Below are 14,203 nucleotides of genomic sequence, written 5' to 3'. Positions count from 1 at the left end.
CCCTCACCTCTGGGCAGCCCTCTGTGCTCCATGAGAGTGCACTCTGCCCTCACATGCTGCTCGCCCTACGTGAGAAGGAAGAGAGCAGTTGGCCCACAGACAACTACACAGAAAGATAGGGCTCATAGCTGGTGAGTGCAGTGGCAATGGCAGGAGCCTCTCTTGCTTCCATGGCAGCGCTAAGGAGCAGCGAGCTGAGTGGTAAGGAGCATTGACCAGGTATCCGGTAAGGAGCGAGGGGTCCCAGACTGTGAGAGGGACTTCCAACTGTTAGCTTAGGCCCGTTCCCCATGGGGACATCCCCTGAGGGGTCCTGGACTGCAAGAGGGTGCAGGCTGGGCTGAGGGACCCCCCTCCAGTGCATGAATTTTGACCACTGGGCCTCTAGTGTGTGTGTGTGTATATATGTCCTATCTAATAATAGACAAACACGGTAATTAACCGTAACTTCGCTACCCTCCCCATTGGCTAATCAGGGCGCTATGCAAATTAACTGCCAACCAAGATGGCGGCCAGGAGCCAGGCAGCTGAAGCGAACAGGAGGCTTGCTTGCTCCAGTGATGGAGGAAGCCAAGGTTCCCTGCCTGCCGCTGCCGGCCTCTGAGCTACACTCTAAGAAACAATGTTGCAATTATAGAAGCTAAACAAGCTCCAGATACCTGCTTTCAGCCAGCTTGGGCCTCAGAGCTTAGAGCGGCAGTGATGGCAACAATGTTTCAATTATAGAAGCTAGCCTAAGAGCTGGAGCCAGCTCTCAGCTCCAGTGACAGCTATAGAAGGCAAATAAATCCCAGAATAAAAAAAGTAAACAGAGCCAAAACCGGTTAGGCTCAGTGGATAGAGCGTCAGCCTGTGGACTGAAGGGTCCCGGGTTCGATTCCGGTCAAGGGCATGTACCTGGGTTTGCGGGCACATCCCCAATGGGAGATGTGCAGGAGGCAGCTGATCGATGTTTCTCTCTCGTCGATGTTTCTAGCTCTCTGTCTCTCTCCCTTCCTCTCTGTGGAAAATCAATAAAACGTATTTAAAAAAAATAAAAAATAAACAGAAAAAAGGAGAGCCTGGGAGCTTCAGTTGCCCGCCAGCATGAAAACGGCCCTCAGCCCCTCACCCAGGCTGGCCAGGCACACCAGTGGGGACCCCCACCCTGAAGGGGGTGTGACCAGCTGCAAACAGCCATCATCCCCTCATCCAGGCTGGCCAGGTACCCAAGCGGGACCCCCACCCTGAGCCGGGACACACTTCAGGGCAAACCAATCGGCCCTCACCCGTGCACCAGGCCTCTATCTCATATAGTTAAAGGGTAATATGCAAACTGACCCTAACAGCAGAAAGACTGGGAATGATTGGTCACTATGACACACACTGACCACCAGGGGGCAGACGCTCAATGCAGGAGTTGCCCTCTGGTGGTCAGGGCGCTCTCACATGGGAGGAGCTCTGCTCAGCCACAAGCAAGGCTGATGGCTGCCAGTACAGCGGTGGTGGTGGGAGCCTCTCCTGCCTCCTCAGCAGCGCTAAGGATGTCCGACTGCAGTTTAGGCCTGATCCCTGCTGGCAAGTGGACATCCCCCGAGGGCTGCCGAGCTGCCAGAGGGATGTCTGATTGCCATCTTAGGCTCAATTGCCTGGGGAGCAGGCCTAAGCCAGCAGGTGGTCATCCCCTGAGGGGTCCCAGACTGCAAGAGGGCACAGGCCGGGCTGAGGAACCCCCTCCCCCACCCCGAGTGCACAAATTTTTGTGCACCGAGCCTCTAGTATATATGTATGTATATATATATAGCAATTGACTTTATTATCCATTCCAATCTTAGTTCGTTTGACAATATATAGATATATAAGTGTTTTCTCAAGATCCCTCCACCACAAACTTTCCGCAATATCCAAAAACCTTCTGCAACAAAACAAACCTTCTTCAACTTACACATACTTTGATTTTGTCCTATATTTCCCTTTTTATTTTGAAGCAATCATTTTATTTTAGGACAAAATGACTTTTCTATTTATTTCTTTACAAACACAGCAAAACAAAGAAAAAGCAAACAAAACAAAAGCAATTTGTCTTTTATGTCCTTCCATATCCAAAAATACATTCTATTATTTTATGATAGTTCTTTTTTTATTGTTGACACTATTAAGGATGTCCAAATTCCATCCCGCCCGCCTTTACCCACCACCACCCAGCCCCCAGCCCGCTTCCCTCTGGCATCAGGACACTATTGTCTTTATCTGTGGGTTATGCATGCATGTTCTTTGGCTAATTCCTTCACCTTCTTTCATCCAGTTTCCCCTATCCTCTAACAGCTGTCGATCTGTTCAGGTGTCCATGGCTCTGGTTCTATTTTGTTTTGTTAGTTTATTTTTGTTCATTAGATACCACATACTAGTGCGTTCATATGGTATTTGTCCTTCTCTGACTGGCTTATTTCACTTTGCATAATAATCTCGAGATCCCTTCATGCTGTTTCAAAGTGTAATATACCTCCCCCCCTTTTTTAGGGCCACATAGTCTTTCATTATGTAAATGTACCATAGCTGTTTTATCCACTCATCTACTGAAGGGCATTTGGCTGTTTCCAGATCTTGGCTATTGCAAATAATGTTGCTATGAACATATGGATGCATATATTCTTTTGAACTTGTGTTTCAGGATTCTTAGGATATATTCCCTGAAGTGGGATTGTTGGGTCAAAAGGCAGTTCCATGTTTAATTTTTAGAGTAAACTCCATATTGTTTTCCACTGTGGTTGCGGCAGTCTGCGTTCCCACCATCAGTACACTCAGGTTCCCGTTTTTCAACACCTACCAGCACTTTTTGTTTATTTACTGATGGTAGCCATTCTGGCAGGTGTAAGTGTGCAATGATAGCTCATTGTAGTTTTAATATGCATTGATGATTAGTGATGCTGAGTATTTTTTTTCATGTCTATTGGACACCTGTTTGAAAAAGTGTCTATTCGGGTCCTTTGCCCATTTTTTAATTGGATTGTCTTTCTGGTGTTGAGTTGGATAAGTCCATTATATGTTTTGGAGATTAACCCCTTGTCCAATGTATCGTTGGTGAATATGTTTTCCCATAGTGGGTTCCCTTTTAATTTTCTTGATGGTTTTGTTTTGGTTTTATTTTTTTGTTTGTTTGTTTTTGCTGTGCAGATGTAGTCCTATTTTTTTCCTTTATTTCCATTGTCTTAGGAGATTTAGGGGCAACAATATTGCTCCAAGAGATGTCTGAGATTTTACTGCCTATGTTTTCTTCTAGGATTTTTATAGTTTTGCCATTTATGTTTAAGTCTTTCATTCATTATGAGTTTATTCTTTTTTTTAATTTATTGCTTAAAGTATTACAAAGGGTGTTACATATGTGTCCATTTTATCCCCCCGCCCTAGACAGTCCCCTAGCCTCCCCTATCCCCTAATGTCTTATGTCCACTGGTTATGCTTATATGCATGCATACAAGTCCTTTAGTTGATCTCTTACCCCCCTACCTCCTGCCCCCCAACCCTCCCCGGCCTTCCCGCTGCAGTTTGACAATCTGTTTGAGGCAGCTCTGCCTCTGTATCTATTATTGTTCAAAAGTTTATAATGGTCTCTATTATCCATGAATGAGTGAGATCATGTGGTATTTTTCCTTCATTGACTGGCTTATTTCACTTAGCATAATGCTCTCCAGTTCCGTCCATGACGTTGCAAATGGTAAGAGTTCCTTCCTTTTTAGAGCAGCATAGTATTCCATCGTGTAGATGTACCACAGTTTTCTAATCCATTCATCTACTGATGGGCACTTAGGCTGTTTCCAGATCTTAGCTATGGTGAATTGTGCTGCTATGAACATAAGGGTGCATATATCCTTTCTGATTGGTGTTTCTGGTTTCTTGGGATATATTCCTAGAAGTGGGATCACAGGGTCAAATGGGAGTTCCATTTTCAGTTTTTTAAGGAAACTCCATACTGTCTTCCATAGTGGCTGCACCAGTCTGCATTCCCACCAGCAGTGCACAAGTGTTCCTTTTTCTCCACATCCTCTCCAGCACTTGTCGTTTGTTGATTTGTTGATGATAGCCAGTCTGACAGGTGTGAGATGGTACCTCATTGTTGTTTTGATTTGCATCTCTAGGATGATTAGTGACTTTGAGCATGTTTTCATATGTCTCTTGGCTTTCTGAATGTCCTCTTTTGAAAGGTGTCTATTTAGGTCCTTTGCCCATTTTTTTATTGGATTGTTTATCTTCCTTTTGTTGAGTTGTATGAGTTCCCTATAAATTTTGGAGATTAGGTCCTTATCAGATATGACATTGGCAAATATGTTTTCCCACACAGTGGGTTTTCTCGTTGTTTTGTTGATGGTTTCTTTTGCTGTGCAGAAGCTTTTTATTTTGATGTAGTCCCATTTGTTCATTTTCTCTTTAGTTTCAAGTGCCCTAGGAGCTGTATCAGTGAAGAAATTGCTACGGCATATGTCTGAGATTTTGTTGCCTTTGAATTCTTCTAGAATTTTTATGGGTTCCTGTCGTACATTTAAGTCCTTTATCCATTTTGAGTTTATTTTTGTGTATGGTGTAAGTTGGTGGTCTAGTTTCATTTTCTTGCATAGATCTGTCCAATTTTCCCAACACCATTTATTGAAGAGACTATCTTGGCTCCATTGTATGTTCTAGGACGTTGAAAAAAGATATAAAGGAAGACATAAACAGATGGAAGAACATACCGTGTTCATGGATTGGTAGAATCAACATCATTAAAATGTCCATACTACCCAAAGCAATCTATAAATTCAACGCACTTCCCATTAAAATACCAACGGCATACTTCAGAGATCTAGAACGAACTCTCCAAAAATTCATCTGGAATAAAAAAAGACCCCAAATAGCTGCAGCAATCCTGAAAAAGACCAAAGTAGGTGGGATCTCAATACCAGATATCAAGTTGTATTACAAAGCCACTGTTCTCAAAACTGCCTGGTACTGGCACAAGAACAGGCATATAGATCAATGGAATAGAATAGAGAGCCCAGAAATCGGCCCGAACCAATATGCTCAATTAATATTTGACAAAGGAGGCAAGAACATACAATTATGAGTTTATTCTTGTGTGTGGTGTAAGTTGATGGTCTAGTTTCATTTTCTTGCATGTACCTGTCCAGTTTTCCCAACTCCTTTTATTGAAGAGGCTGTCTTTAGTCTATTGTGTGTTCTTTCCTACTCTGTCAAATGTTAATTGACCATATAGGCATGGGTTGATTTCTGAGCTCTCTGTTCTTTTCTATTAATCTATATGCCCATTCGTCTGCCAGTACCAGGCTGTTTTGACTACAATGGCCTTGTACTATAGTTTTAAATTGATGCCAGACTTGGAAGGGTCCGGGCTGCCCATTGCTACTAAAATCAAAAGAGGTTCAGTATTTTTGGTGCATTTATTAATTAGGTATCCAGCATTCTGAGAGAGTGGCAGGTATAACACCATGAAAAGACTGCTCTGATGTTTTATTTTAAATAAGCACTTATATAGGATTAATGGGTAGATAAGTCTAACGTTAGTGAGTTCCCAGGGTCTATCTTCTAACATTGTCCTTTCAAAGATTAGTTCCTGAGGACTGCAAATATTAGCCCTGAACGCTGTTTCCCTTCAGATAGGTTCTGCCCTTGATCTGGGCTCCAGGTTGCCTTATCTTCAGGGCCTGTTCTCCTTCTGGTAATACCTTCTTCCATTTCACAGAGTCTGTAAGAACATCTCTTCTTTATTGTGAATAGTTTTATATAGAAAGAGTATTGCTGTTGAAGGGGGGAGAGCAGAGTCCACCTATATCAAGGTATCACAGTCTATTTACAGATGGGAGGGGGAGTTGGAGCAGGAGCATAGGATGGGGCTCATGTTGCCATTTACCATACATTCCACCTCAACATGGGTACCTTTCCTTTACACCCCCATACAGTCTGCACATTATGCCTTCCACATATATCCTGGGGAGGGAGGAGGATGGTGAGAGATTGTATTTGCATTTTATAAGAATAATATAACATAAAGTAAAGGAATAATACACTTATATATAATAGATTTATACATAATAGTATCAGAGTATTTAAAGTTGATTGCCAGTCCCAAGAAACCTTTTACTAGTAAATCATGTTGACAGTGGACCATTATGTCAGGTTGTTTGCCAAGGCAGCCAGCAGTAGCAGAGAGGGATTCTTTGAGCATACCCAACAGTCTGAAACATTGAACTGGAGAGCCATTTTGCCAGCCCATCCCACAAAACTGTTAACCTGAACTAAGGAGAATAAGAAAAATGTTTAGTGGGCACCAATAGAGGCAAATCAGCACCAATGAGTCATATACAGGCCATTATTCTATCTTCATCCTATATGATAAAAGCATAATATGCTAAGTGTCCGTCCATCCATTCATCCATTCAACCAATCAAAGCATAATATGCTAATGATATGCTAAAGTTGCTCAACTGCTCACTATTACATGCATTGACCACCAGGGGACAGACTGTCAACTGGTCTACCAGTCGCTAAGATGTGCCTTGACTACCAGGGGGCAGAAGCTCCAACCAGTAGGTTAGCTTGCTGCTGGGGTTTGGGCAATCGGGACTGAGTGTGAAGAGCTGGAGTTGCCCTGAAGCCCTCCCAGGCTGGCCAACCTCCAAGTCCTTTGGTTGCTCTCTAACCTTGCCCCTCCCCTATCATTTGTCTCTAGATCGATCTATTCTTGTTCATCAAATTATGTTGATCATTATATCCCACATATGAGTGAGATCATGTGATATTTATCTGTATTATACTTGCTTATTTCACTTAGCATAATGCTCTCCAGTTCCATTTATGTTCTTACAAATGGTAAAAGTTCTTTCTTTTTAATAGCGGCATAGTATTCCATTGTGTAGATGCACCACTCTACTATAATCCACTCATCTTCTGATGGGCATTTAGGCTATTTCCAAATCTTAGCTCTTATAAATTGTGCTGCTATGAACATAGGGGTGCATATGTCATTTCTGATTGGTGTTTATTGTTTATTGGCATATAATCCTAGGAGTGGGATTACTGAGTCAAATTGGAGTTCCATTCTTAACTTTTGAGGAAACTCCATACTGTTCTTTACAGTGGCTGCACCAGTCTGCATTCCCACCAGCAGTGCAGGAGGGTTTCTTTTTCTGAACATCCTCGCCAGCACTTGTCATTTGTTGATTTGTTGATGATAACCACTCTGACAGGTGTGAGATGGTATCTCATTGTTGTTTTGATTTGCATCTCTCTGATGATTAGTGACTTTGATTATGTTTTCATATGTCTCTGGGCCTTCTGTATGTCCTCTTTTGAAAAGCGTCTATTTAGGTCCTTTGCCCATTTTTTGAGTGGATCATTTATCTTCCTTCTGTTAAGTTGTGAGTTCTCTGTAAATTTTGGCGATGAAACCTCATCAGAAATATCATTGGCAAATATGTTCTCCCATGCAGTGGGCTTTTTTCTTGTTTTGTTGATGGTTTCTTTTGTTGTGCAGAAACTTTTTATTTTATGTAGTCCCAGTTGTTTATTTTCTCCTTAGTCTCCATGGCCTTAGGAGCTGTGTCAGCAGAGTTATTGCTACAACATATGTCTGCTATTTTGCTGCCTATGGAGTCTTGTGGGATTTTTATTGTTCTCCATCTTACATTCAAGTCCTTTAGGCATTTTGAGTTTGTTTTTGTGTATGGTGTGAGTTGGTAGTCTAGTTTCATTTTTTTTTGCAAGTATATGTCCAAATTTCTCAGCACCATTAATTAAAGAAACTGTTTTGACTCCATTGTATGCTCTTGCCTCTCTTGTCAAATAAATTGAGCATAATGTCTTCAATAAATTTCTGGGTGATCTGTTCTATTCCATTGATATATATGTCTATTCTTGTGCCAGTACTAGGCAGTTTTAAGAACCATGGCTTGGTAATATAGCTTGATATTTAGTAATGTAATCCCTCCAACTTTGTTTTTCTTTCTCAGGATTGCTGTGGCTATTTAGGGTCTTTTCTTTTATTCCAGATGAATTTTTGGAGAGTTTGTCCTAGATCTTTGAAATATACCATTGGTATTTTAATGGGGAGTGCACTGAATCTATGGATTGCTTTGAGTAGTATGGACATTTTAATAATGTTGATTCTATCAATCCATGAAAATGGTATGTTCTTCCAACTGTTTATGTCTTCCTCTATGTCTTTTTTCAATGTCCTGAAGTTTTCCGAATATAGGTCTTTTATGTCCTTAGTTAAGTTTATTCCTAGGTATCTTAATTTTTTTGGTGCTATGGTGAATGGGATTGTTTTTTTCATTTCTCTTTCTGTGGGTTCCTTATTGGTATATAAAAAGGCAATCAATTTCTGGATGTTAATTTTGTATTCTGATACATTGCCAAATTCATTTATTAGGTCTTGTAGTTTTTTTGATGGTGTGTCTGGGATTTTCTATGTATAGTATCATGTCATCTGCAAATAAGGACACTTTTACTTCTTCTTTTCCAATTTGGATGCCTTTTATTTCTTCTTCTTGTCTGATTGCTATGGCTTGTACTTCCAGTACTATATTGAACAGGAGTGGTGAAAGTGGGCACCCTTGTCTTGTTCCTGTTCTTAGGGGAAATGAATTTAGTTTTTGGTCATTGAGTATGATGTTGGCTGTAGGTTTGTCATATAAGGCTTTTATTATGTTGAGGTATGATCCCTCTATTCACACTTTGCTGAGTGTTTTTATCAAGAAAGTGTATTGGATTTTGTCAAATTCTTTTTCTGCATTGATTGATATGATTATGTGATTTTTGTCTCTCACTTTTTTTAATGTGATGTATCACATTAATTGATTTGCGGATATTGTACCATCCTTGCATCCCTGGAATAAATCCCACTTGGTCATGATGTATGATCTTTCTAATGTAATGCTGAATCTGATTTGCTAGAATTTTGTTGAGAATTTTAGCATCTATGTTCATGAAGAATATTGGCCTGTAGTTCTCTTTTTTTGTGGTGTCTTTGTCTGGTTTTTGGATTAGGGTAATGCTGGCTTCATTGAAAGAGTTTGGAAGTGTTCCTTCCTCTTGAATTTTTTGGAATAGTTGGATAATAGGTTTTAATTCTCCTTTGAATGCTTGGTAGAACTCCCCTGTAAAACCGTCCAGACCAGGGCTTTTGTTATCTGGAAGATTTTTATTGCTGCTTCAATATCTTCAGTAGTTATCATCCTATTCAGGTTTTTAGATTCTTCTTGATTGAGTTTTGGGATCTTGTATTTTTCCAGGAATATGTCCATTTCATCTAGGTTATCCATTTTGTTGGAATAGAGTTGTTCATAGTATTTTTTTTCATAGTCGTTTGTATTTCTGTGGGATTGGTTGTTACTTCACCTCATTTATTTCTGATTTTGTTTATTGGGGTCCTCTCTCTTTGCTTCTTGGTGAGCCTGGCTATAGGTTCATTAATCTTGTTTATTCTTTCAAAGAACCAGCTCTTGGTTTTGTTGATCTTTTGTATTTTTTTTCTTTTTGGTCTCTATTTTATTTATCTCTGCTCTTTATTATTTCTTCCTTCTGCTTATGCTGGGCTTTTCATGTTGCTCTCTTTCTAACTCTTTGAGTTGTAGGGTTAGGTAATTCATTAACATTGTTTCTCATTTCTTGAGAAAGGCCTGTAGAGCTATGAACTTCCCTCTCAAGACTGCTTTCACTATGTCCCATAGATTTTGGATTGTTGAGTTTTCATTGTCATTTGTTGCCTTGATGCTTTTTATTTCTTCTTTGATTTCTTTGGCTACCCAATCATTGTTAAATAGCATGCTATTTATCCTCCAGGTGTTTGATTTTTTTTATTGTTTTAATTGTAGTTGATTTCTACTTTTATGTCATTGTGATCTGAGAAGATGCTTGATATGATTTCTATCATCCTGAATTGGAAGAGACTTTGACTGTGTCCCAGTGTGTCATCTATCTTTGAGAATGACCCATGTCCCCTTGAGAAGAATGTATATTTTGTGGCTTTGGGATGAAATGTTCTAAAAATGTCCATTAATTCCATCTTATCTAGTGAGTCATTTAGGATTGCTGTTTCTTTGTTGATTTTTTGTTTAAAGGTTTTGTCCAGTGGTGTTAGCGGGGTATTAAAGTCCCCTACTATGACTGTATCACTGTCTATCTCTCCCTAATATCCTTCCAAAGTTTTTTTATGTATTTGGTTGCTCCTGTATTGGGTGCATATGTTTACCAGAGTTATATATTTTTGTTGAATTGCTCCCTTTAGTATTATGAAGTGGCCTTCCTTATCTCTTGTTATGGCCTTCACCTTGAGGTCTAATTTGTCACATATAAGAATTGCTACCCCAGCTTTTTTTTTTTTCCTTTCCATTTGTCTGAATAACTTTTTTCCATCCTTCACCATCAGTCTGTGTGAGTCCTTTGTTCTGAGGTGGATTTCCTATAGACAGCAGATGTATGGGTCATGTTTTCTTATCTACTCAGCTACCCAGTGTCTTTTGATTGAGGCATTTAATCCATTTACATTTAAAGTTATTATTGATAGGTACCTGTTTGTTACCATTTTTATTTTTTATGCCTGTGTTCCTTCTTCCCTTCTTATTTATTCTTTTTAAAGCTGACCCTTTAGCATTTCTTGCATTGCTAGTTTGGTGATAATAAACTCTCTTAGTCCTCTTTTGTCTGTGAAACTCCTTATTTCACCCTTAATTTTGATTGATAGCCTTGCTGGGTACAGTATTCGTGGATTCAGACCCATCGTTTGCATCACTTTGTATATTTCATTCCATCCCCTTCTGGCCTGGTGTGTTTCTGTTGAGAAATCAGTTTCTAGTCTGATGGGGGATTCTTTGTAGGTAACTTTCCGTCTCTCTCTGGCAGCCTTTAAGATTCTTACTTTGTTGTTCATGTTTGCCAATTTAATTGTAATGTGTCAGTCTTTTAGTGTTCATTTTGTGTAGGACTCTGTGAGCTTCTTGGACTGGTGTGAGTTTTTTCTTCCCTGTATCAAAGAAGTTTTCTGTCATTATTTCTTCAAACAGGTTTTCTATTCCTTGCTCAGTTTCCTCTCCTTCTGTCACCCTTATGATGTGGATGTTGTTTTGTTTCATGTTGTCCCAAAGTTCCCTTAGGCTCTCCTGTTTTTTAAGTTGTTTTTTCTAGATGTTGCTCTGCTTGGGTATTTTTTTCTACCTTGTCTTCTAGCTCACTGATGTGGTCCTCCACTTCTTCTAGTTTAGTCTTGATGCTTTCTATTGAGTTCTCTATTGCAGCAATGTCATTTTTCATTTCTTCTTGGTTTTTCTTCATTTCCTCTTGGTTCTTACACAATATTATTGTATTTGTCTTCCATCCTTTTCAGTGACCTTATGACTATTTCTCTGAATTCTTTCTCTGAAATTTTGCTTGCCTCCATTTCGTTTAGTTCCTTTTCTGGTATGCCTCCTTTTCTTTTGTATGTGGGTGGTTTCTTTGTCTCCCCATGATCGCTCCTCTCTGGATGTCTGGTTATATAGCTCTCTCTCTCTCTTCTGCATTGACTTAAAGGCACAAAATACACCACAATGAACAGCATACTGGGCTCCAAACAGAAATGTATTCACAATACTAATAACCCCAAATAAAGGTGACCACCAGGAAAAAGAGAATTAGGAGATAGAAAAAAGTGCAAAAATGATATTAAGAAAAGGAAAAAAATTAAGAGTGAAAAGAAAGAAAAAAAAGAAGGGGGTGGGGAAATATATGTATATGAAGAGAAAGCTCCAATAAAACAACAAATAATCCAAAAAATGCAAGTAACAAACACCCAGAGATGAATGAAAACTACAAATAACAACTAATCCAAAATATGTAAACTGCAATCCCTCAAACGACAAACATCCAGATGAATATGAGGAAGCAGAGCTTATTTCCAGAAGGATAGGTCAAGGAATTAAATGAATGGGAAATAGCCACAATTCAGCATAGAGGAGGTAGGAAGTGAATGAATCTATAAGAAAAGTAAAAACAAAACAAAACAAAACAAAAAAACTAAGTACAAAATACATATCTTTCTCTTTTTTGTATTTAGGTTTTTTTTTACTTTTCTTATAGATAATACCTTTATATATAGAGAGAGATATGAAAAAATATATATATAACTTTTCCCCTTCTTTAATATATATATATCTATGTGTTTGTTTACTATTGGAAAAGGAGAATAGAGAGCAGCTAGGCCTGAGTTTGTGATTGCAATTAGTTAAGCTATTAGTAGAAGAAGAGTACAAGCGAGGAAAGGAATAACAAACAAAAACAAACAAAAAAACCCAGCAACAACAACAAAAACAAACAACAAAAGAAAAAAACTCAAAAAACAAATACAAACAAGCAATAAAAAACAAACTAATCAACAAACATTAATAAGACAGAAATAAATATAAAAGCAAATAATTAAAAAGGAAAGAAAAGAAAAAAGAAAAAACAAAACAACACACACACACACACACAAGGGAAGTAAAAGAAAATCTGGATAGTGAAGAAAGGGAAGAGACAAGTGTATATGGGCTTGGAGCAGGGGAGCAGAAATTAGATATATGAGTAAGATCAATTTTTAACAGAGAGTATAAAGAAAGGATAGAGAAAAACTAAAGCAGGAACATGGTAATAGAAATGGGGCAAAAAGGCAACATGAGGAAGAGAGTGTTCGTATAAAGGAAACATTTAGATAGAGTAAAATAATGCTATAGAAAAAATAAAAATATAATGTAGAACACTAATCCGAAAATAAAATAAAATAAAGAAAAAATAAAATAAAACTTGAAAAAGGTAAGATAATAGTAGTAGTAATAGTAATTAAAAACAAAACTTTAATAAAAATGGTAAAATCAGTTGAGAAAGAAAAAACAATTATTTTCTCAAGTAAACGATAAAAAATAAACATGTGAAGTAGTGAAGGTTGTTCACTTCCTCTACTGTTCTGTTTAGCAGGCCTATTTCCTGTCAGGTAGACAGCCCAGTATTGGAGTTCCCTGTGCTCCTCAGCTCCTCTGCATCATAAGCCACAATCCTTTTTTCAAGGAGTTCAGAGCTCTTTGTTTCTTAGCCTTCCTTTAGTTGCATTCACACAAGAGTCAATTTCTCATATAACCTGTGGGTGGCAGTGTTTCTGTATTGATATCTGGGGCTAAAAGTTTCCTCCCCTACCCAGCATTTAGATTGCTTTTCTTGCCAACACTTAATTTTGGGTTAGAGGGATGGACTGCCCTAGAACTGGCTTTCTGCTCGTTTCTCCGCACTCTGTTCTCCAGGTTCCACAAAAACAGCTTTCCCCTCCAGTCTCGGCAAGTGTTTTTTAATTGGAAGATTATATGTACTTGGCTTAGTAATCAGAAGCAAGGGTATAAAAACGAAAAAGAAAAAAAAAAAAGAGCCCCAGGATGCACTCAGACTCACGTCTTCCCCTAACACTCCGCAGCTGGAGCACTGGCAGAACTCTAGATTGCCCTCCTGTGCCCAGCCCTGCTGTGGATTAATTTCTATAGTCTCCTTCTGCCAGAAGCCCTGTGGACCCCCTTTCACATTCGAGATCTACACTTACCCCAATAGTGCGTATTTTTGGGGGTGCAATCTTACTTTGAGACTCTAGTTTCCGCTGCACATGTTTCACGCATGTTTCACATGCATTTCTCCCTTCAGCCTGGACCCCAGGTCTCACCTCTCCCTAGCCAGTGGTCAGCAAACTCATTAGTCAACAGAGCCAAATATCAACAGTACAATGATTGAAATTTCTTTTGAGAGCCAAATTTTTTAAACTTAAACTATAAAGGTAGGTACATTGTTATTAACTTAATTAGGGTACTCCTAAGGCTTAGGAAGAGCCACACTCAAGGGGCCAAAGAGCCGCATGTGGCTTGCAAGCCGCAGTTTGCCAACCACTGTCCTAGGCTATAGCTGACCTTTCCATCCATGGATTTCCTCACTGTCCACAGATTTCTCACCAGCTGTGTTTAATTCACCAATCCTGGGTGGATATTAATAAATTCAGCTGTTACTTCTCTCTACTCTGTGGGAAGGCACAAAGGTCATCTGCGTACTCGCGCCGCTTTGTCTCCTCCTGGACAGACTTTCTAGGCACACATGGTTGGAGAGGTTGGAGTCTTGGAACTTCTGGGTTTTCAGCTGAAGTAGCTGGTCCCTGGGGGTTGTGGTTGTGGGGCCCCGGGAGGTATCCGAG

Source organism: Myotis nattereri (genome assembly GCF_964212035.1).
Source record: "Myotis nattereri genome assembly, chromosome: 1".
Classification (NCBI taxonomy): domain Eukaryota; kingdom Metazoa; phylum Chordata; class Mammalia; order Chiroptera; family Vespertilionidae; genus Myotis; species Myotis nattereri.
This window is presented reverse-complemented; position numbering follows the sequence as displayed.